The 27671-nt window shown below is 35.9% G+C and overlaps 1 protein-coding gene across 3 annotated transcripts in view; it reads right to left on the bottom strand.

Moving 5' to 3' along the window:
• The window catches only part of LOC135198695 (uncharacterized), a 325058-nt gene that overhangs the window by 174613 nt on the left and 122774 nt on the right, over nucleotides 1–27671 (bottom strand). The window lies entirely within an intron of this gene.

Raw genomic sequence — 27671 nt, 5'->3', positions numbered from 1 at the left:
TTGATAACTTTCCCCTCTTTTTGGGTGTGGCTGACGTTTACAGGTTTCGTCAAGACACTACAGTGATAAATGATGCCAGCTATCGCAGGCTGTAATGGAACTACTGCTGAACATTAATGCTCAAGATGATACTTTTTCCCCCAAAAATGAGTGAGTTGTTGCTGTAAAGTGGCAACCATCTCGAGAGTGTTATGGAACAGCTGAGTCTGGACTGAGTCTGCGCTGGATTTGCACGGACATGAGTAGAATCGATCTAGGTAAAATCTATGCATTATGGCAATTTTGGGTACTTGACAACGCTCTCGTGACATTGCAATCAATTTGCCCAATTCAAAGCTTGACATTTTAAGCAAAACAAAACACTAAGCAGCGACAAAAGGCGTCGAAAAACGACAAGAGGGCGAAATGAAAAAGTTGGCGTCGGACGAAGAAGAGAGCAGGAGGAAAGGGAAGATCGATAGGGGGCGGGAAAGGGAAAGGGTGCCGGGTTGTTGTGAAACTCTACGGTGCCACACACAGAGGCTTTCATAAGGACGCCCACGCGGATAAGACGCGACGGCGTCGCTGCTGCTGCTGCTGCACTTCCTATGATCAGTCGTAAAAATACTTCCTATGTTACGTCCAAAAATACTTCCTATGTTACGTCGTAAAAATACTTCCTATGTTTCGTCGTAAAAATACTTCCTATGTTGTGTCGTAAAACTACTTCCTATGTTACGTCGTAAAAATACTTCCTATGTTCCGTCGTAAAAAAACAAAGCAAAGCTGCTTCCATTCAAACCACAAAGAATATCTCGGCGGGTATTCAATCGGTGAATGACACAATAACGAAAATGTCCATTTTTACCCAAATGCACATCAATACATGGTATTATTATTATAATAATAATTTGCTTCAGACATTTCTCAAAGCACTCTTCATCACAAATAATCACAGGTTCTCTAGATCAAGTAATGAATTACAATACGTTATTGGAGCTCATAAAATAAGCACTCTATCTTTGATTTTCGTTGTATGTCGTAGTAAATAAGCAGAAGCTATTTTGCCATGCAACTAAACTAAGGTGCATGAAGATATAAATAAAATTGGTTACTTAGTTCAATATACATACACACACACACACACACACACACACACACACACACACATATATATATATATATATATATATATATAAACACAAAGCACACACACACACACACACACACACACACACACACACACATATATATATATATATATATATATATAATATATATATATATATATATATATATAAAACAGCATGTAAATGTAGCTACTTCCCACATCTATATACAATAGCAAATTTATGGAGATAAAAACGCATCTCTACATACAAAATCCTTATCAACGACAGTAATACATCTTCAAGTTAGGTCCCCTAGTGATCTCAAAGACAATCCAGCAAATATACGTATATCAATCACTCAATATTTATCCTAAAGTGAAATTTGGAACCTTTTCGAAATCATTTTTCCCTTCCTCAAAAATTAGCCTTGAATGTCTTCCGGAGAATACGTGACCAAAATCATGCACTTGGAACTGAAAATTGTTTTTTATTGTAGACTGGATTTTCGATGTCAAAAAAAAAAAACAGATGAATCTTATATGGCATATACACATCGATATCAGCAAAATACCAAAATAATTTTGCAATGTTTGTATGTATGGCTATGAGTACTCAACAAATTTTCGGTATAAAGACAAAGAGTAAATAGATATATTAACATGTGTCTTCGAATTAAAATGACGAATGAAGCCCGTATGGCTTAAGGTAATTCTATACCAACATGATCTCTCTGATGGATTCACTTACCGTTATCCGATAAAAGCGTTACAGGTGGCAAACTATTATGATTATTATTTCAGTAGATGGAACCTATTCACATGGAAGAAGTCTGCCAAAGGGGCCACTGACGATAAATTCAAGCTTCGAAAGAATGTTGGTTCCAGCCTCCCACCGCAGAATTTTCATAGCGTTGGGAGACGTTCGAACTCGCGGCATTTGTAGCGACCATACCAGCGACCGCCCAAAATTGAATAGGATGCTCCTTAACTTCCTATCTACGGATCAAACAACATAATTAAAAAGTTCCGAGCGAAGATGCAATGCATTACTACCCTAACAGTATTTTCCCCAGTACTTTAATACATTTTTATTCTTTTATTAATTTAATCTAATTTTTCGTTATTTATTGAGTGAGATCTCTTCTTTCTGTATTTCCTTTTACCTCCTCTTACTTTTTCCTAATGAACACCATAATATTTTTTTGGAAGCTTGAATTTAAAGCCAATGGCCCGTGTAGGCTTGTTTCATATGAACAGGGTTCATCTTTTGAATATAATAATAATAATAATAATAATAATAATAATATAATAATAATAATAATAATAATAATAATAATAATAATACAAAGAAACTCATAATCTCACGAGTCAAAAAATGGGAAAGTAAATCCACAGTAGTATGCCTGTTCGATTTTGTTATTTCAAATACATAAAACAGAGAGCTTTCGATGGCCTGCATGGTCCTCCTTGTCAATCTGACTATAATCACAAAAGGTGGCTACATAAAAACTTTGTATTTGACCTATGTTTAAAAATGAGTCGTTGTTTGAAGATGGGTGGTTGGCTCTTCATGTTATCCCCTCATTCTCTGACGGCAAACCAGCTAATCGCCTAGATCTTCTAAGAGGCGGTTCGGTTCTTGAATCACTTGGTCGGTTGTCCATTGCAGCTTGGGCAAAATCAAACTTGGATACTACTGTGGATTTGCTTTCCCAAAAATAGTGATAATAATAATTTAACTCATCCGCTTCCTATCCTGTAAGTACTGTAGATGTCTCGAAGGATGAGTGCTATACCGAAGATTGAATCTCTTCACAAAATCACGCCAGACTGCGTCATTTGCCTTTTAATTAAAAATGGGTAACTTCCCAGTACAGACCTCGGTGTCACAAAAAATGTTCCCTATTCGCATCAAAATAAAACCCGCCGCATAAATGTTACAGTAGCCAGATGTTTGTGCCAAAGATTCATTTTACAACGAAACACATCTTGTCTCTCTTCTAATTGCCATAAGTTCCCCAATCTATAAGCACAAGTTTGGGCTAATAACTTCCCTTTGGAAACCAAATGTGCTGCCAAGACATGGCCCTATCGAATCTCATTAAGAACTGGGGAATGAGACCTTTTCGTGATTCTCAAATAACTGACATTTTTTGGCAGCCCTCACGAGAAAAAGGACGAGCCGGCAACGTAATGGTATTCAGATTAACTACAGCAGAGTGCTTGAAAAAAATAAAAAATAAACACGCACACAAAGAACTGAATTCTTTACATACTAAGTGAAGGGAACGCTGTAACTTCAGCACTTAATGAACTAAAAAAAAATTCAATCCTTAATGCAGGTATTACAAAAAGTCTTTAACAATTGATCTCGCGCTTGGATTTCTTTGAGACAACACTTTGATCTTGGCCAAAAGGCGGAAAAGCGATAGAGCTCTTCGAAAGAGAACCAATTAGAATTACAAAGTGAAATGCAGAACACTTTGCCATTCTTTTAGACTTAATGAAAAGTCACATATTTCAAAAATTAACTGTACATATCACACTACTTTCTTTGTAATCGCGGTAAGAATAAATGTCCTACTTGCTTGTACTTTTCGACACCACGTTTTCAATTGAAATGTATAATAATTTCCCTTTCACTACTTCAAAAGGTTTGGAAATCTCAAATCATCTTGGACAACTAATGAAGCCTAAAACCATCTTGGACAAGTATTCTACGTCAATAACTTCATGCTTTTCTCATTTAGCAAACAATATTTTCAAAATGAAAATAATAATATCCCTCTTTTTGCCATTATTGTGTATTACTAAAATGTAAAAATAATATTCATCATAAATTCTACCAAAAGACCCTAATATAAAATACAGTTTCTTTTGTTCGTCCATTTTCCTGAAAAAAAAGTCTATGTACCTGTAAACATTAAATCACCTTTCGAGGAGATACCCATAAATGATCGATTATAATTCCAATAATGGTAATCTTATAACGATTCGATTGGTAAGAACTGAGGTTATCATGCTCTATGGCTTTTGAAGCCCTTGATAACTCCAAACATGTCCAAATCACATCCATAAAAGGCTGCATCAATTCTATTTCCAGACTTCTATGAGTAAACTAGCATGTAGCAATCAGCTTATGCCTACCTTATTATATACTAGAAACTTTATATTCACGACTGTTGGATATACCTAAGGCTTTATCAGGGTCTCAGTATGACTACAGTATAGTCATAATAAGAAAAGATTCAAGGTGGTGTCTGAATAAAATATCTCCAATTTCACTGGTTTCATTTAATAAGACAAATAAACATAATTTATATATATTACTATATATATATATATATATATATATATATATGTGTGTGTGTGTGTATATATATACGTAATATATATATAATATATATAATATATATAATCTATATATATATATATATTTATATATATGGTATATATATATTGTATATATATATGTATTATATATAGATATATATATATATATATATATATATATATATATATCTTTTTAGAGTAATTTTTGACAGTCTAATTTGATCATTCTTGATGTTTTGCCGCTCTCAAACATCTGAACTTCGTCGTATGTGGCTCTTACATTAAACAAGTTTGGCCACCCCCGGACTATACAATCTGGCACAGAAACCGAAAACTAAAAGGGGAAAGTACAAGAGATGAAAAGAAGTGGAAAGCTTTTGCACAATTACATTTCATCAAGCAATTCCGACGACAAAACCACACTTCAGCAAGAGAAGGATAGACGTTATTATCGGCATCTTTGCACCTATGACTGTTCAGAGCGTTATTACAGTCATTTCATTACATGATGTATCCTAATATTCTTTCCATCTAAGAAGGTTCCGAATAACACATCTCCAACTGTCACTTCACTGGTAACAGGAGTATAAAAACAAGCAAGACGTTGTACCTGATGTTCACCAATCAAGTAAGAATCCAGGACGCAACAGCATTTTTTCACGAAAGTTATTTCGTCACCGATAAACAAAGAAAGATGATTTCAAGGGTATCCGATAAAATCCCCTCTCTCTCTCTCTCTCTCTCTCTCTCTCTCTCTCTCTCTCTCTCTCTCTCTCTCTCTCTCTCTCTCTATATATATATATTATATATATATATATATATATATATATATATATATATATATATGGTCTTGCGAATTCGGTGTGTATGTGTGTATGGTGTATGATAAATTTATTATATATATATATATATATATATATATATATATATATATATATATATATACATATACATATATATACACACACACACCGAATTCGCAAGACCACACAACCCGGAGGTGCCTTTCGTAAACAGGCCGTGTATGAAAGTAGGGAATCGACCTCGCAGGAGGAGCAAGTGATCATCTCTGACCTAGTTCGCATCGGCCCCGCGCGACCACCACCCACAATGCACACGTGAAAGCAGCAGAGCACCTTTAACAAGCAAGCACTGCTTCCAGCATCGCGCCATCAAACTGCTCTGTCGTCGTGATGAAGCGAAACGCACTATATGTCTCGTCGCTTCCGCTTTTACAGCGCGCCGGATATAATTCATAAATGTTCGTCATCCACTGAGGCCTTAAAAGAAAACACGGACGATATCATTCTTGACAAAAACTATGATCTAAAGAATAAAGATATAAATGAGGGCCTTCTAACGTTATCCACGGGGTCCGACATTCAGCCATATATAGTTTGTATATACAGAGTACATGACTTTACAACCCGTTTATGTTTATTTTTTATCTATTTATTTATTTTTTTAATTAGTGAGCTCTCTATTACTTCCTAGTGAACGCTGTGTTCTTTAGAATATAGAATTTCAAGTCAATTGATCCTGTGGGCTTGTTACACATGAATAGGGTTCAACTTCTGAATAATAATAATATTAATAATAATATGTGTTACAAAATATGAGGATATAAAAAAGGATATTGTGTTGTTTTCCCACAGTGTTCGACATTCCAACAGCAGTCACAACCTGTCTGTGTGAAGGATATAATTCTTAACAAACATCAGTATGCTGCAGAAATGGAGATATGAAATAAGTAATTGCAACAGTTTCTATGGTATTTGACTTTGCAGGACTCATGACATCATGATTCCAAGGACATGATTCCAAGGTTCGTGGAGTCTCATCACAATGTGAAGACTTGAAGGATACAGGTTACAAATGCAAAAGGCAACAACTAATCTATGATAATAAAATCCGGATAAAAGTTACAAATGGAAAATCCAAGAACTAATCTTCTATAATAATAAAATCCGGATACAAGTTGCATATGGGAAATACAAGAACTAATCTTCTATAATAATAAAATCCGGATAAAAGTTGCAAATGGAAATGCCAAGGACTAATCTTCTATAGTAATAAATTCCAAGTGGAACTTTCTTGTTTGTCCGCCACGGGTGGGAGCGGGGTAGGTAGAAGTTCGGGAGAGTAGGGTAGACATGACAGGAAGGACCGGGTTCCAGCGCAGCGTAGCGCGCGCGCCATCAAGCTCTTAGAGTTATGATCGATCTCCAAAAGCGAATGAATTAAAAAAAAAAAAAAAAATTCCATAGAAGGAAACAAAATGAGATATTGTCAACAATTACCCTGTTATTTTACGAAAACAGAAACTTGGTTTTAAAAGTAAATACATTTTGATAATAATACATATGACAGAGTAATGGATGGATGCGAAAGCAATCTACTTACATAGTTTTCTAAAGATAAAACTGTCTCTTACAAATTCAATTTTCCGTTATATGTTCTCAATTAGTAGAGAGCGATTGTTAAAAACTACTTTTAACGACATTACAATGAATAGAAGATTGTTCAACAGATATATAATCATTTATAAATGAAAATGCATCTTTTAACATAACTGAATAAGACAACTGAATATCTTTTTTCTGAAAGACTGCATACCTTCATAATTAACAACATATGTCATAAACGAAAAACCACAAATACGAATAACTACAGACCACAAATAATTCAACTTGAAACCAAAAATATAAATAAAAACCAGCAATAAATAAACTACAGAACACAAATAATGCATCTTGAAATATAAATCACTAGCAACGATCTGTGAAAAAACCAAGATCTTTTTAATTAAAAGATTATTTTCCTACCTCATCCGAACTATATATATATATATATATATATATATATATATATATATATATATATATATATATATATATATATATATATATATCATAACCACTCTCACAAAGTTGAACCAGTAGGTAATACAAGAAGACTGCATTCTGTGTAAATGAATTATTATTATTATTATTATTATTATTATTATTATTATTATTTTTATTATTATTATTATTATTATTATTCAGAAGATGAACCCTGGTCATATGGAACAAGCCCACAAAATATGGCGTTCATAAGGCGGAAGTAAGATGAGAAGTAAGATGAGGTAAAGGGATTAAAAACCTGCTTTTGAACGTGCCGACACATTGGTCTCACAACCTCATCTCGAAAGACTTGCCGAGAATAGGAAGCACTAGGAGAAAAAAAAAATAGAAAATACACCACCGGCGGTGACCTGAAGCTAGAGGCGGCAATTTTGGTATACTTGGTGATTGGAGGGTGGAAGATCAACGTACCAATTTGCAGCCTTTTAGCCTCGGTAGATTTCAAGATCTGAGGGCGGACGAACGGACAAAAAGCCTTCTTAATTTTCTTTTTAAAGAAAACTAAAACTCTCATGTCTATAGAAAAAAATATAAGTAAATCGTTCTTTCCCTGGTGAACACAACAAATTCTTAATATGCGAATTGTGTCCTATTCAGATGTTTTTTTTTTTTTTTTTTTTTTTTTCAGAAACTGTGCTGGTTATTTTGATTTAGATTATGACTCATTCACACATCCAAAAATTCGTATTATATAAATCCAGTTTCATTTAGGGATATGGAAAATATCAGATCATATTTACATTTTGTTTGTCATGACTAAATGACCTCTATCGTTGCTGTTCAATTAAACTAAACTACACTCAGCCAAAAACAAAGGTATACAAAGCAAAATTACAAGAACTGCCAAGTGAAATAAAAAACAAACAAAAATTTTAGGAATAAAAAACGACTTATCTTTAGAAACATACAGCTGACTAGTCTAGAAAAAGATTTAACTTCAATCAAAAGCTTTGGGAACGCAAAAAAGAAAAAAAAAACGCTTAATTTTTGTTTTTTGTTTTTCTTTTTCAATCCTTGAAGCGCACATCATACTTATCAATGCAATCTATAAATATCTAAAAAATACTTGACGTATTGCTGTCGTGCATTTGAGAAGTCTGGCGGATACAGCTGTCGGTAGAGTATACTCTTTGAAAATAAAAATTTCTTTTGCAATGCTATGTAGCTTATTTCACTGTTTATACATGCATATTGGTACCTGCAGGTGTGTGTGCATATTATATATATACATATACATATATATATATATATATGTGCATATGTATATATATATATTATAGGATAATTATAATATATCCTGGATGCTGGAAATGTTGCCAAAAGGCGATTAGGTTGATGGGTATTGACACACTCTTGTTTTCCAAGTTAGGAAAGGGAACTATATCATATATGTCCAATAACGTTTAGCCTGGTAAGGTCGTGTGTTGGTGACAGCTACCAGACACCAGTGACCAAGGAACGATGGTCCGACAACGGTCAGCCTCAGATTCTGTTTATACTCAGGTTTATTGTTTTGGACATATATATATATATATATATATATATATATATATATATATATATATATATATATATATATATATATATATATATATATATATATACGAATCCGTGTGTGTATGCGCGTTATTTTAATCTCACGTGATACGTCCTCTGATGGCTTAGCAATAAACGCGCATACACACACGCATTTATATATATATATATATATATATATATATATATATATATATATATATATATATATATATATATATAAATATATATATTCATATTATACATATATAAGAATTATATATCATATATATATATATATATATACATATATATATCTATATATTTTTTTTTTTCATATTATACATATATATATATATATATATATATATATATATATATATATATATATATATATATATACACTTCAAGATATCAGCAACACATTTACAGATGAAGATGCTTAAAGGTGAAATCGTGGAGTCGGGTTACATAAGGCCTTACAGAGGGGGAAACCATTGACTACGTAATGCTTAATGAAATGATTGTAAATTGACGTCATGAATTTAGTTACATATTCCTCCTTCATTCAAATTTTTCAACACAAGCGGCAAAAAAAAAGATGGCGCTTTGCATTACTCAAAACGATTCAGAGAGATCGTGGTTAAATTGGTTTTCACGATTTGGTGACATCTTCGTTAGAAAGTAAACACCGTCAACATTATTCATGTCTTGCCATAAGAGCCCAAAGATCAAAGATGGCGACTTTCAGAGTACAGAATTCGAGATTATCAAAAAATGACAAATCACTCCCAATGAAAGCTTCTTCGGTAGTTAATTACATTTCAAAATGAAAGGAGACAATTCTCCACACTGTCATAGATAAAGATATATAAAGAATAAGTTTATAATTTTATGATAGTCTAACTTACTGCGCATTAAGGAAGTTATACAAGCCGGGGGCATGATGCTTGCGTAAGGCTCGGGAGAGCGAGAGAGAGAGAGAGAGGGTTCCAGAACTCAGATCACGTGACCAAACGCGTTCCAACACGTGAAGGGGCGGGGAGAGCACCGAGGCTCTGTCGCCAATTCGGTTAGTGCAGTCAATCTCAGATAAAATTGATTATATGTCAGCCATTACAAATATTAAGAACTAATACATTTTCGTAGTTATCTGGTTTTCAAATCATGCAACGGTTGCGCCCAGGTAAACGCTTCTTCCTTCATTTTTCTTCTCGTTTTCCAGCTCGAACCCAGGGTAAATTTTCCTACTCCACTGGCTTTTGTTCTTTCAAAGTCATCTTGTGACTTTTTTATTTCTGTTGGAGACAACTGATCCACATTTTATGCAACGGAAACGGTCGTCCTTAAGTAATGTTATGACACCGAAAATAACTAAACAAAAAGAAAATTACAGTTAAAAGTTTTCTTTGTTGATCACTGCCGACATGAAATTCCATCATATACACGTCAATGAATTCATTCATATTTATGGACAAATTTTAGAGGATTCATTATTGAATGTACAATGAAATGTTATGAAAGCAAGGGAAGGGAGATCTGGAGTACCTCATAAAATCAGCTTCAAATATGTAAGTGTCATGTTCTAGCATGACGTCTAAGATGTATCTGAATATCATATACAAAACTAACGACGTAATTAAAATAAAAATACACTATAATGTAAAAGACGAACATTGCTTGCATATAACACATATACGGTGTATATATATATATATATATATAGTATATATATATATATATATATATATATATAAATGGAGCCCATATATACGCCACAATATAGAAAGTAAGTACTATATTTCAGAGACTGCTGTCTCTCGCTTCAGCATCCCTGAATTATAGTACTTAACCTTGTCTATATTTTGGGGGTTTTTCATGGGCTGCCTTTTATTAGGTGGAATTCTGTTCCAACATTCTAACAGACATTCTTACCAGTCATATATATATATATATATATATATATATTATATATATATAATATATATATATATATATATATATATATATATATATACCTCGCAAGATTCATACAACAACGAACGAGAAATAAAACAAAGTTTCCAGGCAACAAGCGTAAAAAGGAACTTTCATTATCACCAGGCATTCGTCTTCATTGTCAACCTAACTGGCTGTTGTTATCAGCATCCACCGGCCCCAACGTCCCCTACCCTAACCCCCTCCCCTCCACAAACCAAACCCACCCAACCCCCGTCTCCCAAACCCCACAACGTCTCCGGGCTCATAGAGGCTGATGGCTTCCCCATTGCTCTATATATACCACACTATCGTCACGCTAAATTGCTACTCTGGGAGATATTGCCTTGCGTCATATTGCTACTCTGCGGGAAATTGCTCCCGACTGAGATTGCTCTTTGGGTCATTCAGCACCTGTTTTCTTCGTTTTCTGAATGACAAAAATCTCTAAATCATTATTGAAAAATTTTCTCTGGTTTCTTAAAACGTCGATAACTGTACTCCTCACGACGTGATGTTAATTGAATGAATATAGCAGAACTCTTTATTTTTCCATAAAAATACTAATTATTTGATGTTTAGACACTTACGCTACTAATAAATGAAAACTCATTTCTTATAATGGAAGCCAGCTTTTTCGTGTTCTCAGTGAATTTCATCAGTAAAAACAACGATTTCTCTCATTATGACTTTCAATTATTTTTATGTTAATAATAATAATAATAATAATAATAATAATAATAATAATAATAATAATAAAACAAAGACATCACGACAGACACAGTCAGACACCAACTAAAGAAAATGCCAAACTGGAAAGCCCCAGGTCCCGATGAAGTCCATGGATACTGGCTCAAAAACTTCAAGGCCCTACACCCACGAATAGCAGAACAACTCCAGCATTGTATCTCAAATCACCAAGCACCCAAATGGATGACCACAGGAGAACATCCTTAGTACAAAAAGACAAGAGTAAGGGAAATATAGCCAGTAACTACAGGCCTATCACCTGCCTACCAATAATGTGGAAGTTACTAACAGGTATCATCAGTGAAAGGCTATACAACTACCTAGAGGAGACAAACACCATCCCCCACCAACAGAAAGGCTGCAGAAGGAAGTGTAGGGGCACAAAAGACCAGCTCCTGATAGACAAAATGGTAATGAAGAACAGTAGGAGAAGGAAAACCAACCTAAGCATGGCATGGATAGACTATGAAAAGAAAGCCTTCGACATGATACCACACACATTGCTAATAGAATGCCTGAAAATATATGGGGCAGAGGAAATACCATCAGCTTCCTCAAAAATACAATGCGCAACTGGAATACAATCTTACAAGCTCTGGAAAAAGACTAGCAGAGTTAATATCAGGAGAGGATCTTCCAGGGCGACTCACTGTCCCCACTACTCTTCGTAGTAGCCATGATTCCCATGACAAAAGTACTACAGAAGATGGATGCCGGGTACCAACTCAAAAAGAGAGGCAACAAAATCAACCATCTGATGTTCATGGACGACATCAAGCTGTATGGTAAGAGCATCAAGGAAATAGATACCCTAATCCAGACTGTAAGGATTGTATCTGGGGACATCAGGATGGAGTTTGGAATAGAAAAATGCGCCTTAGTCAACATACAAAAAGGCAAAGTAACGAGGACTGAAGGGATAAAGCTACCAGATGGGAGCAACATCAAACACATAGATGAGACAGGATACAAATACCTGGGAATAATGGAAGGAGGAGATATAAAACACCAAGAGATGAAGGACATGATCAGGAAAGAATATATGCAGAGACTCAAGGCGATACTCAAGTCAAACTCAACGCCGGGAAATATGATAAAAGCCATAAACCACATGGGCAGTGCCAGTAATCAGATACAGCGCAGGAATAGTGGAATGGACGAAGGCAGAACTCCGCAGCATAGATCAGAAAAACAGGAAACAATGACAATACACAAAGCACTACACCCAAGAGCAAATACGGACAGACTATACACAACACGAAAGGAAGGAGGGAGAGGACTACTAAGTATAGAGGACTGCGTCAACATCGAAAACAGAGCACTGGGGCAATATCTGAAAACCAGTGAAGACGAGTGCTAAAGAGTGCATGGGAGAAGGACTATAAAATAGACGAAGACCCAGAAATATACGAGACGGTAGAGACAGGAGAAGAACAGAAAGGAACGAGGACTGGCACAACAAACCAATGCACGGACAATACATGAGACAGACTAAAGAACTAGCCAGCGATGACAATTGGCAATGGCTACAGAGGGGAGAGCTAAAGAAGGAAACTGAAGGAATGATAACAGCGGCACAAGATCAGGCCTAAGAACCAGATATGTTCAAAGTATGATAGACGGAAATACATCTCTCTCCCATATGTAGGAAGTGCAATACGAAAAAATGAAACCATAAACCACATAGCAAGTGAATGCCCGGCACTTGCACAGAACCAGTACAAAAAGAGGCATGATTCAGTGGCAAAAGCCCTCCACTGGAGCCTGTGCAAGAAACATCAGCTACCTTGCAGTAATAAGTGGTAATAGCAACAACCAACCTAGAATGGAGTGACAGAAAACGATCAGGCAAAGATCCTCTGGGGACTATGGTATCAGAAACGGATAGGTGATACGTGCAAACAGACCAGAACGTGACGTTGATTGACAAAGTCAAGAAGAAAGTATCACTCATTGATGTCGCAATACCATGGGACACCAGAGTTGAAGAGAAAGAGAGGGAAAAAATGGATAAGTATCAGATCTGAAAATAGAAATAAGAAGGATATGGGATATGCCAGTGGAAATCGTACCCATAATCATAGGAGCACTAGGCACGATCCCAAGATCCCTGAAAAGGAATCTGGAAAGACTAGAGGCTGAAGTAGCTCCGGGCCTCATGCAGAAGAGTGTGATCCTAGAAACGGCACACATAGTAAGAAAGTGATGGACTCCTAAGGAGGCAGGATGCAACCCGGAACCCCACACTATAAATACCACCCAGTCGAATTGGAGGACTGTGATAGAGCAAAAAAAAAAAAAAAAAAAAAAAAAAAAAAAAAAACAAGAAAAAATAATAATAATAATAATAATAATATTCCCTATAATAATCGTTACATTTCTAAATTTTAAGTGACTTACGATTCGAGAATTCCTTCGGTGTTGTCAATCGAAATCATATTCTGAGTAAATCTGTCATTTCCCCTGGGGAAAAAAGTGCTCTCTTTCCTATCTACTCTAAGAGAAACCAAATGATCTCTCTCTCTCTCTCTCTCTCTCTCTCTCTCTCTCAACTAATGTTTCCCTATCTTCTCTAGAGGGAAAAGTGCTCTCCCTCTTCAGCTATTTCCCTTGGGAGAATACGTGTTCTATCTCTTAGCTATAGCTATCTCCCCTGGGAATAAAAAGTGCTCTCTCAACTATCTCCCCTAGGAGGGAAAAAGTGCTCTCCTTCTCAGCTATCTCCCCTGGGAGAAAAAAGTCCTTTCTCTCTTAGCTATCTCCCTTGGGAGCAAAAGATGCTCTCTCTCTCTCTCTCTCTCTCTCTCTCTCCTCTTCTCTCTCTCTCATCTTCTCTCCCCTGGGAGAAATGAGCTCACATCTCTCTCTCTCAGGTATCTCCCTGGAAGAAAAATAGTGCGCTCTCTCTCTCTCTCTCTCTCTCTCAGCTATCTCCCCTGGGAGAAATGAGCTCACTCTCTCTCTCTCTCTCAGGTATCTCCCCAGGAAGAAAAATAGTGCGCTCTCTCTCTCTCTCTCTCCACTGGAAGAAAAATGCTCTCTCTCGAAGCTATCTCGTAGCTGCAAGAAAAAGAAAAAAAAAGTGCCTTCAGGGCTATGTGAACCCTCCGATACCGCCCTCTGCACAATGGCAAATCAACCTTTACAGAATAAAATCCCAAGGGATCCTGCATCCAAGAAAAGGCCACAGGGTCTCTGCCCCCTGAGATCAGAAAGAATGAGGACCTAAGGAGATTTTCCAAAGGCATCCGTGAGGATAAGAGAATACTGCATTATTATTCTGACTGCCACGCTCTCTCTCTCTCTCTCTCTCTCTCTCTCTCTCTCTCTCTCTCTCTCTCTCTCTCTCTGCATGCATGCTCATGTGATTAGGTATCCAGTTGATGCGTCTTTATTCTGGGATGGCAGTACATGCAGTGCCTTCATTTTTTTTTATTTCCACTGCGGAATGGTTTACTAATTACTAGCTTTATTGAGGAAATAATAATAATAATAATAATAATAATAATAATAATAATAATAATAATAATAATAATAATAAATAATAATAATAATAATGTTAAAAAGAATGGCAGAATTAAGCGAGTTGATATATTGTTTTTTCTATTATCAATATACAAAATCAACTCGCTTAATTCTGCCATACTTTTTAAACAGTATTTGCCTAAAAGAGGGTCTTCTACCAAAATAACCAAAATAATAATAATAATAATAATAATAATAATAATAATAATAATAATAATAATATAATTAATTATTATTATTATTATTATTATTATTTCATTATTTATTATTACTATTATTATTATTATCTAAAACAACACTGATTTCTTTTATCTAACGAGCTCCAAAATCATTCACCACGTAGAAAACGACAGAGAAAACGGCAGGAGAATCATATCACAGGTATAACCAAGAAGAAAGAAACAAAAGTATGAAAATATACATTTCCAAGATCAACCGAACGAGCTACAAGTACACGGCCCATGTTTTGAGGAAGCATTTATGCCCTTATACAAATGTATGCCCTTATAAATTCAAATAAATAAAAATAAAAATAAAAGGGTGTTTAATATATATATATATATATATTATTATATATATATATATATATATATACGTATAAAGACAGATTAATTAGAGATGCATGCAAGAACACATGCAAGAAGATAAAAGTCAAGATGCCACTGGAGCAATGCACTCGACCCCAGGGGAGCCAAAGCCTGCAGGATGCGAAGGAACCGAAAGGCGAGACGCAAAAGCCTCCTCCCCGAATCTAGGTTTAACATTACGCCCTCTGGAGGCGTGACCGCCGCCCTCCTAAGCATTCCAGGACATGTTCGCTGATTGCGTTTTTGTTTTTTTTGTTGCTGTTGATGTTGTTGTTGTGATTGTTTGCGCTTCTTTGTTTTCGTTTTTCGTCTTTGAGGGGCGGGCAGAGGCCTTCTTGAATTTATCAGAATAGTTTCCTCTCACAAAATGCATATACGAATTGGCAAACGCAATGCCACAAACAAACATGCGATGGAATATGAAATTTAGGCACAAGGAGGAGCACTGGGACCCACACCCCGTAGGGTAATTCAGCGATATGGTGTGAATGAATGAAAATGCCAATGCTATAAATGAACTTAAAAATAGACTCAAAAACAAACATATACACGCAAATATCTATTCAATATACCTCACACGCATTCATAGACTGCATGCAATGCAATATATATATATATATATATATATATATATATATATATATATATATATATATATATATATATGACTGTTCCTGTCACTAGTTTCCATCAATTATCTGTCTTTGTTCCTTGCTAACTTTAAAGAATTATTAACACAATCGAATTATCCTGAAGCATACTAAAATCCGAAAATTCGGGTCGTTGTATGGATGTATGTATGGAATATACATATTTATATATATATATGTGTGTGTGTTTGTTTGTGTGTGTGTGTGTGTATGTGTATGTATACATACTACATATATAGAGTGTACGCTTTTGCATACATTTTAGCCTATCCATTCTTGAAGAGAATTATTAATGTTCTTTCATTACTACAAAATAAGCACATGGTATTATCTATGTGCATTGAATATCATGCGTAAGGGCCGAGTCTAAATATCCACAATTAATGCCTGTGAACTACAGTAGTCAGAGAGAGAGAGAGAGAGAGAGAGAGAGAGAGAGAGAGAGAGAGAGAGAGAGAGAGAGAGAGAGACGATATGCACATATTAAAGCTTAAATAGCAACGAATGATTCCATAGAAATAACCTTTAGAGAGAGAGAGAGAGAGAGAGAGAGAGAGAGAGAGAGAGAGAGAAATGTATCTTGGCTAAAGTGAGGAAACTCAATAGAGTAAGTCTCAGGAGACAGAAGGAAAGGGAGCAAAGAGAGAAAGTGAGAGAGATGCCTTGGCTAAAGGGAGGAAATCAAGGGAAGAAAAGTCGAAGGAAACAAAGAGGAAAATGAACGAAATGAGAGAGAGAGAGAGAGAGAGAGAGAGAGAGAGAGAGAGAGAGAGAGAATTCTACGAACATCATAGCTGGAATTCAACTGATAACTCTACGGTCTCATTGCGCCAGAGTTGAATTACTGACACGAGTCACGTCAACTCCACGTGATGGCTGCAGTTCCGCCTCACTGGGACGTTTGTGCCTCTCTGATGACCAGTTCGTCAGCAGCTTGAGTGAAATTTGAATGGAAAGGGCACTTTGACGATGATTCTGAAGCGTACCAGTGAGTGAAAGTAGTTTTTTATTTTTATTTTTAAGTTATGACACTTCGATTATATATATACTGGATTAAGCGTGGTTTCGGTAATGTTTATAGTTCGCGATATATTTTACCATTCTCTTTTAGATTAGTCTATTTAATATATAATATATTCTTATAAGGATAATACTTCGCGATTTTTTTTATATTCTTTTTCAGACTCTAATCAACTATATGTATATACTTTATTCAGGCATGAAAACAAAATAAAGAGAGAGAGAGAGAGAGAGAGAGAGAGAGAGAGAGAGAGAGAGAGAGAGATAAAAGTACAAAAACACAAAAACTGAAAGGAACAAAGACAAAGACAAGGAAATTCCATAAGACCCCCCTGAACTGTCTTATGACAGCCGCTTCGTAATCCAATGACGAGACATTGCATCAAGAATGGGTTACTGGACCCTTCGATAAGTAAAACCCACAAACAGGATTATCGGCAAAAGCGGCCCATCAACTTCCTACTCTTTCGTAATACTTTAGCTGTCTTCTTTTAGTTACGTATTTTGAGGTGTACTTCTTTCCTTAGTACGTATAGTGAATGCCTTAACGGCATAAACAGTTTGCAAACAAAGTTACTTACGACTTATCCAAGCTGCCTAATTGCAATCTGTCACGGAGTAGTAGAGTTTTTGGAAATCGAAAAGATAAATATTCTCCATATACTTAATGAAATAATCAAAAGTAATGCAGACATAGAATTCAAAAGACTGCCTCTCCAGGATATAGCATATAAACGAAGAGAGAAACTTCGCTTTTCTGAAAACAAAACAGGTGGTTTCAATAAAGTATTGCGCACTTCAAGAAACAAGCAGGGAAAAAAACGGTGACACAAAAATCCGTTATATTCTGCGAATAAAATAGTTCCTATATCTAAAGCAAGATCAATATCACGTCATCCACTGTTACGTGCGTAGGCGAACGAGAACCTCTGCTTTCTTTGTTGTTAAACGCCATATTCTGAGAAGTAATTTGATACGGTTGAATAAAAACAAACAAAGAATGCAACGAAGAAACATGAGAATTTTCCTGTACAGCGTATAATGCTGTGCGAAACTCTCAGCCACGGCCCGGTGGTACCCTGTGCTGTTGGCAGCAGATATAGGGGTGCATGACGCACAATCTTGTCTAACTTTAACCTTAAATAAAATCAAAGCTACTGAGGCTAGAGGGATGCAATCTGGTGTGTTTGATGATTGGAGGGTGGATGATTAACATACCAATCTGCAGCCCTCTAGCCACAGTAGTTTTTAAGATCTGAGGGCGGACAAACAAACAGCCATCTACATGATATTCGAAGTTACTGACGAGTCTTACTCTGAAGAAAAAGTCACACAAACCTTTCTATTAACCAAGAACTCAGTCATGCTTGAGGAGAATAACCAGGACTTGACTTGGTTCTTGAGAGTTTTAAAGTCTTATGACCTTCCACAAGCACTCAACATGAGAAGGGCTTCCTAAGAGGGCTCTAACTATTAAGCATGCCTAATTCCACGTTAACCATATATATGCTTTATATATATATATATATATATATATATATATATATATATATATATATATGTATGTATGTATGTGTATATATATATATATATATATATATATATATATATATATATATACGTATAATATATACATATATATATATATATATATATATATATATATATATAACACATATATATGGCTTTAATATATTATATATAATATATTTACATATATTTATATGTGTTATTTTTTTTTTTTTATATATATCGAGCTACAAACTCCTTTAATATCTAATTCGCTCTACCTCGGATTAATATATTTTCATATATGCTTAACCGAAGGGGAATTTTTTCTCGATAATAGATTTGCCTGGACCAGGGCGCGAACCTTCGAGGATCCTTTCAAACCCAGGAACGTCAGTTGAAGCGTTACCTACTACATATATGAAAATATATTATTCCGAGGTAAGCGAATTAGATATTAAAGGACTTTGTAGCTCGTTATATGTATATGAATCACGGAAATGTGATATGACTTATATGTGTGTATATATATAACATAGATAAGTGTATATCGATAATATATATCATATATATATATATATAGGTATGTATGTTGTAGTGGTATATATATATATAGATATATATAAATATCTATATATATATATATATATATATACGTAACTATATACATATAGAGATATATATATACACTATATATGTATATTCATACATACACATAATAATATGTATCCGCCTTGTAGTCTGTATGTATGTATGTAAGTATGTATGTGTATCTATATATATATAATACTATATATATATATATATATATATATATATGAATATATATGTATATATATACTTATATTAATATGTATGCCTGCCAGCGTGCATGCTTTCTGTGCATATGTGCATATATGTATATGTAACAGCTACAAAACGTGATAGTAAAAACGTCTGTGAATAAACTATCCTACACATATTCACGCTGAATACAAACTCCTTCATTAATCTCAAAATCGATTAATCACAGACATTTAGATACGAATGTCATTAGTATTCATGGCCCTTTCCAACCTTTGCCTAAACATCACCAAGACTAGTGGGAGTTTACTAATGAAGCGATGGAAAGTTATCTGCTGAAATGTCATTAAAAAAAATTATACCGAACGGTACAGTAATACTGATTTTAACTTATTTCATTTATAAAATTATGAGGCAAACAAAGAAGGTTCACAATATACGTGGCAGGTTGTTTCATGTGCTTGTTTTAGAAATCATAGCCTTATAAATGTATTGGAACACCACACACACACACACACACACACATATATATATATATATGCTTAAATCCTCGATTGTAAGGTGAGTTGAAAAAATGTGTACTTGGAACATGTACTTTCGTAGTATATTCTACATTTTCAAGTTCACACTCGAAAATGTAGAATATACTACGAAAGTAATTGTTCCAAGTCCTCAGTCTTTCCACTCACCTTTCAGCCGAGGATTTAAGGATATTCCTAAGCACGTGTTCCTTCGTGCTACATTGGACATATATATATATATATATATATTATATATCTATATATATATATATATATATATATATATATATATATATATATATATATATATATGAGTGTGCGCGCGGGCCAGTGGCTTCTGAGATAGTACGTACTGTTTGTTTACCAAAAAATCTCGTCCTCACACTGCCAAGTCGCAACAAGGCACTGTTCAACACAAGATGATTTGCGTGTAAATCAGTGAAATTCTTAGAGAGAAAGCAGTTCGTAATTGCAAGACCAAAGGTAAGGTTTCATGCTACCTCAAAGTTCTACAACACCATATATACTTTACAGAACAATCTTCCCTACAGGTTACTGATTTTATTGACGCCTTTAATGATCTCGTCTGTTTTTTTGACGTGTGTTCCCATCTTCATTTTGAGATACGTAGTCGTTCTGAAAGCTTTATCCATCTTTTACTGGCCTTTTGAACGTGTTGGCCAGATATTTATTCAAAAACGCAAATTGCATTAATAATTCGTTTAGTATAAATATGATTAAACTAAAAGTTTCAATTATACAAACATTTTTTTAATGAAAATATTTTGATTTATGAGTTTAAATAGATTAATTATATGACTACTTTTAATTACGATTTTACATTAATCCTAAAATTTCATTCAATGATAAAAACCTTAAACCATTCAAACCGAAATTAAATAAACTAAATCACAAAATTATTAGACATTAGAATAATAAATGAACAAATAAAAACATTGCAACACTATGAACAATAGAACTGCTGTACGCTATGGATTCTCTAAAAAAAATCATTACCACTATAAAAGTTATTTAATATAAAAAATATGCAAAGGAAAAATAATAATATAATAATCCTTGACACGCAAGAATAAATTCCGGGAATAAATTCCGGTTCATACCAGATACAGAAAAAGACCCACCCAGCGGGCGAATATTATGCCTGACTGCACGCTATTTCGAAAGCATAAACATGAATACTATTGATGAAAAAGGGTGGTGTGTGCAAAAAACAAAACAAACATAAAAAGCCACAACAAAAACAACAACAGGAACAGACCCTCACTTGTCAACAGCGTGGCAATACAACACAATATGTATTTGTTTTTTATTTACCACCAGGTTTTTTCTACAAAAAAAAAAAAAAAAAAAAAAAATGGCGTGGCCCCAAAAAGAAAGGGGGGGGGGGGGGGGGGGTGGGGGGGGGGGGGGGGGGGGGGGGGGGGGGGTGGGGGGGGGGGGGGGGGGGGGGGGGGGCGCCAGAAAGTATTAGCCTTCCCGTTTACAGCAGGTCCTTTTGGAATGAGGGTGCTAGACCCATGTCCTGTCTTTGATCTTCAATGAAGCTGTGTCCACTGACATATTGGCCAATATACATACATACCTACATATATATATATATATATATATATATATATATATATATAAAAAATATATATATATCATATATATATATATATAAGCATATATCTAATTTTTATATAATATATATATATATATGTATATATATAATTATATATATATACATATATACGTGTATATATATATATATATATATATATATATATATATATATATATGTATGTATGTATGAGTGTGTAAGACCGTCTGAAAAGCAAGAGATTAAAACTTCGAGTTCCAGTCAAGGCCGGCTGTGTGTGTGTGTGTATAAATACATGTATTATATATTTACTACACACACACCCACACACATACATATATATATATATATATATATATATATATATATATATATATGAATATGATATATATATGTGTGTGTGTGTGTGTGTGTGTGTGTGTGTGTGTCTAAGACGATAAGGCGACCGTCTGAAAAGCAGGAGATTAAAAGATCGAGTTCCAGTCAAGGAAGGATATCTTCGGTCCCGTACCGTTTCAACGTTTTGCTTCTGTTGACCCTTAAAATGGATGAAGCACTTGGTAGCTAGCCGACCGTAAAGGATTGCAGACAATGACTTAGTAAAGCATAGTGCTTGCAACTTAATCCAAAAAGTGCAGACTCTTAAATAAGAAGTGCAACTCCATCTTAACTCTCCCACACTCACCTTGTCCAGCGGCTCACAATTTGTCATGGGTAAAATATGTATTCGAAGACGGGAAACTGGTTATAACCAGAAAAAGGGCAATAACCAGAGTCTCACATTATTCGTGCGTTCTCTTAATGATTCTTCTCGTAAGATACGAGACGCCTTTCAGTCGCCATAACTCCGGAGCATTAAAAAAAAAAAAAAAAAAAAAAAAAACAAAAAAAAAAAAAAAAAAAAAAAAAAAAAAAAAAAAAAAAAAAAGGAAATCCGGTAATGATCTTGACTATGGAAGAACGAATTTTTGGAAAAAGGGATCCTGAAGCTTGGCGATGGCGCCTCAGTGTCTATATGATTTTAAACGTTGACAGAGAGAGAGAGAGAGAGAGAGAGAGAGAGAGAGAGAGAGAGAGACTCGATGAAAAATAATGAGGCTAAATCGTTGACATTTCGATCACCATTGAACAAACCTCCAAATATGTTCCAGCACAGAGAGAGAGAGAGAGAGAGAGAGGAGAGAGAGAGAGAGAGAGAGACTCCCTTCACCAAAGCCACATCACTTCAGGTACACAAAGCCGCATCCCGTTGGCATTTCGGTTGGCGAATGAACAGCCCGCCGCCCAAAATGTTCCAGCAGGCCCACCGGAGGCGCCTTCCAGTCTAGGTCACTGGGAAGGCACAGCTGGAACTCCCACTCCCTCCTCGAGCTTGGTCGAATATCCCCCTCATCCATCGTCCATCGATTTTGGTTTCGTTCACTTCCCTTCGTTGTATGATTGCGCAGAATGTCTACGAGTGGGTTTGTTTGTATAGTGTTATGACGTTGCATGGAACCAGTGGTTATTCAGCAACGGGACAACCGGCTTTACGTGACTTCCGAACCACGTCGAGAGTAAACTTCCTCCATCACCAGAAATACACATCTCTAACCCTTCAGTGGAATGCCCGAGAGTCGAACTCGCGGCCACCGAGGTGGCAGGCCAAGACCATACCGATCATGCCACTGGGGCGCTGTCTACCAGTGGGAATGCTAATTAGATGTTCGTAGCCTCTTGATTAGTAGTTGCGTACCCCCAAGCAAAAGCTTAAGGTAACAAGCGCTGTAAATGAGAGTACAATAATCTGAGCGTGCTTATATCACCATCTTGTGTGAGTATTCATATCCGTACATGCACAGACGAACGATCACAAAAACTCACACAAATATTATATGTTTATATATGTGTGTGTACTATATGTGTGTGTAAATAAATTCTTCTGTTAAAACAGGATGCGTCTCAAGTACAAAAGGCCCATTCAAAATATACATATATCTATATCTATATATATATATATATATATATATATATATATATATATATATATATATGTGTGTGTGTGTGTGTGTGTGTGTGTGTGTGTGTGTGAGAGAGAGAGAGAGAGAGAGAGAGAGAGAGAGAGACTTAACTAATTGAAAAGCAGTTTACAGTGGGAAATATTAAAGCAAGAGTAAAATCAACCTCATATACAACACTTTCAATTCCAGATCAACTTCCTTCCAGTTCTCGCCCCTTTCGCCCAACAGTGGCCATTTCTCCAGAATCTTTACGACTTGACGACCGACGACCTACTTCCAGGAACCCAAATATCCAGACGTGGCCCTGCGAGGAGAAATACGAAAATTTCCCCTTTTCAGACACGCTCACGAATGACAGAACGAAACAAGAGAACAGTTGATGATGTCAAGAAAATAAGTTTTAATATTATAGAAAGGACGCATAGGCGCTGATCGGCTGACTTGCGCCTTAATCTATGGCACGGGAACCCGCGACTTCGCTGGCATCTCGCCTTGCATCCACAGTTCACCAGCCGTTCAGAAAAGTAGGTCAGCGATAAAATCAACAACCATCCCCAGTCAGTCCCCTACGACGTCTTCCAGCGTGTTTTTGTTTATATGTCTGAAAGCGCGTCTCTTAGAGAGAGAGAGAGAGAGAGAGAGAGAGAGAGAGAGAGAGTCTGGCACATGCTCAGGTCAAGGAACTCTTCTCCGTAGATAGCAGCACCAGTACAAGGTGTCATCAAAGACAGAGAAGGAGCTACTTTGCATACAGATGATGACATAAAACGAAGATGCTTTTTGTATATAAGTATCTTTAAAGCGCAAAAAATTCAAGAGGAGACTTATACACGAAATAACGACAGCATAATAAAGTAGCATAATAGTAGCTGTGCAGATAATGCCATGAACCTAGTCGTGAGACCATTGCTATATATGTACGGTCTAGTCAACATGAAGAGAATCACTGAGCTACAATTCGACATAAAAATGTCCCATTTCTAGGTGACGTCACGGCAGGTTAATTCCACAGTGGCAGCAATCTCCCCCTTTGTCAAAATAAGCAAAGAAAGTGACCGGAATAATATCACCTTCTGAATACTGCCCTAAACAAAGAAAATGACATTAGCTTAAGATTTACGATCATAACAGTAGCATTATAACAACATCAGCAACAATGACGATAAAATAACTTTTATTTACTGTGTTTCCATCCGCAAGGCAACGGGAATTTTAACTGTCTGGTCTCGTGGATTTCCCAGTAATAAAATTCATGTGTGGGAGTGTAGTTCCCTCAAAATTTATTCACCGAATTCTACAAAAGAGATCTTAACATTTTCATCTTACCCAAATTGTAAAGAATGATTATTTATTCTCTAAAATGTAATAGTGTTCAAGAGCGAAATATAATAAAACAGTGCGTATCCATTGTATACTTTTTTTCCGTTTAATCAGACCGTTCGTCTAACTTCGGTCCAGTTCTGTCACACGTACCTGATTCTCTGTACAAGAACAATGGTATCTTAGCCCGTCCTTTGGGACAGTGTACAATGTCTCTAGGGTTCGGACTCACTTTCTCGACCCTCTCTTGCTTTAGGATCCGGTTAATTGCCATTTTCCCATCTGCCAGAGATCATTTTAAAGGATGAAGGATTACGTGAGCGCCGTCAGATATTTCGAAAGCAAGTACTTCTGAAGATTCCACGGTTTCAGTTTCTATTGGTTGAAAAAAAAAACCTGAGACTTGTGTCCCAATACCTTGAAAAATTTTGTGGTTCGTCCTTGGCTCATCGCTTACCTACAAAAAACTTGAATCTTGTTGTCAGGCACACACACACACATACATACATAATACATAGGTGAACGTATAAGTTTCAAACTTCGTTATGGAAGTAACAGCAATAGTGTAATTCCTTTAGAACAGAGGTGAAAGACGTATGGCATATTGCATCCAACAGGCCTCTTAAAAAAAAAAAAAAAAAAAAAAAAAAAAAAAAAAAAAAAAAACTGGCCCTTGTCACAATATTCCCTTGGCTAAAACTATTTACTTATTTATATGTCTCATCGACAAACAATACCACCATCGGTGGCTACTTAATCATTATGCAGATAATTCGGTTTGGTAATCCTAATGTAATGAAAAGTGACTGAAGCAAATTTGCACCAAAATAAAAGCCGACTGAAGAATCCCATAATAAATATCCAGTTTAAACAAGTAAGAACCTCTTCCAAGATGGGAGCCATCGCAGGTTTCTAGCCGACCTGGAAGCTGGGATTCCCTCTGACTGTGTAAAACATCTTTACATATCCCAGAGAGAGCATCTTATATAAAATCCATCTAACAGAGCAATATTCACTCTGAACGAAATCTAAACCTGAAAAACGAAAATTCAACTCTGAATGAAATCATTTTCAACAAGATCATTTAAGTTATAAAAATACTTTGGATAACGTAAATAAAATCAGGCCCGTAAGCACAACCCATTACCAGACGCAAATAAATAACAAAAGAGGGAAGATCCAGGCAGACCCCCAAGGGTTTGAAACCTCCCTCGATTCCACGGCGTCATATTTACATCTTTAGAAATGCCCGGTTCTCGGTACATTTCCTCCTCCTCCTCCTCCTCCTCTTGTTCTCAAAAGATACGTTATATTTCTCTTTACTTTCCACCACAAGGCTGATCATAACAGCCCCTCTCTTCCCCATTCTCGATTCTTCCTCTTCTTCTTCCATCTCGAACCGCAGACCCGTCATATCTTCCCCAACGGGGAAATGAAAAGGACACCTTTAAGAGCAAACCTACTACATTCCCCTCCTCCCCGGTTCACGGTTCCCCAAAAAGGGACGCAGCCTTCCATGATCGGGAATTTTTAACGCTAGTCCTTCAGTTTAATTTAATCCATAAGCATCTCGGCTTGAAGCTTCTTCTTCTTCTTCTTCCTTAAAAAAACTTTCTTGCATATACATACAATTTATATTAATCCTCTTAAACTTGCTATAAACCAGGATATAAGAATTGTGTCTTTATTTAAGTGCCTCCTATAGTGTACTGCAAGCTCTCCCCCGGCGATCTCCCCAAATCGCCCCCCCCCCCCCCCCAATCCCCCCCAAACATCTCTCTCTCTCTCTCTCCTCTCTCTCTCTCTCTCTCTCTCTCTCTCTCTCTGTTTCCTCACGGCCTTGAGATGTTAAACAGGCCAGCTTTAACATACCAGCATCACAGCTAAACCTCCCCTTTCTTTCTCTCTTTCCATGTATATACGTATGTCACAAGTGTTTTTCATTATTGCTCACCCTATTTCACTGCAGCCAATTATCTTTTCATAGAAATTCTCTCCGTTCCTTGACACCTGTGTTTTACCAACACCCTCCTTCGAGACCCGCCTTGCTTTGTGGCAAAATTCCATAATAAAATCGGTACAAAAAGAAAAAATTGTGTAATATGAGGACGTCTCTTTAGACTTGTAAACACATAGCCATTACATACATCTGGTCATTTTCTCTTTCATTCAGTAGTCGAAAACGCTAATCATTCTTAATTTCAAGTTCAGTAACATTGTTGAATAACATCTCAAACGAGGGAGTTGCCTAGTTTTCATAAAATCACTCGGAACTTACAATATCGAAGAAAGATTTCGAATGTAATGCTTGGGGGTTACTATTATTATTATATTTTTTTAGGGGAACAGGATTTATTAAGGAAAGCATGTGGCATTAGTCTTACAGCAATTTTCTTCGCAATACATTTCAAGCATGATTACAGAAGTGCAAGTCATCAAACCTTTGTAGGGACGTAAGTGATTTTTTCATAGTACCAATCTCCGTACGAAATAAATAAAAACATCCATTGCAAGCTAGCAGTAAACACGCCCTCAGTTCCACTATTCGTAAATAGAATAAAAAAAAACACTCCAAACGAAGACTA

This window comes from Macrobrachium nipponense, chromosome 23 (genome assembly GCF_015104395.2).
Source record: "Macrobrachium nipponense isolate FS-2020 chromosome 23, ASM1510439v2, whole genome shotgun sequence".
NCBI classification, from domain to species: Eukaryota; Metazoa; Arthropoda; class Malacostraca; order Decapoda; family Palaemonidae; genus Macrobrachium; species Macrobrachium nipponense.
This window is presented reverse-complemented; position numbering and strand designations above follow the sequence as displayed.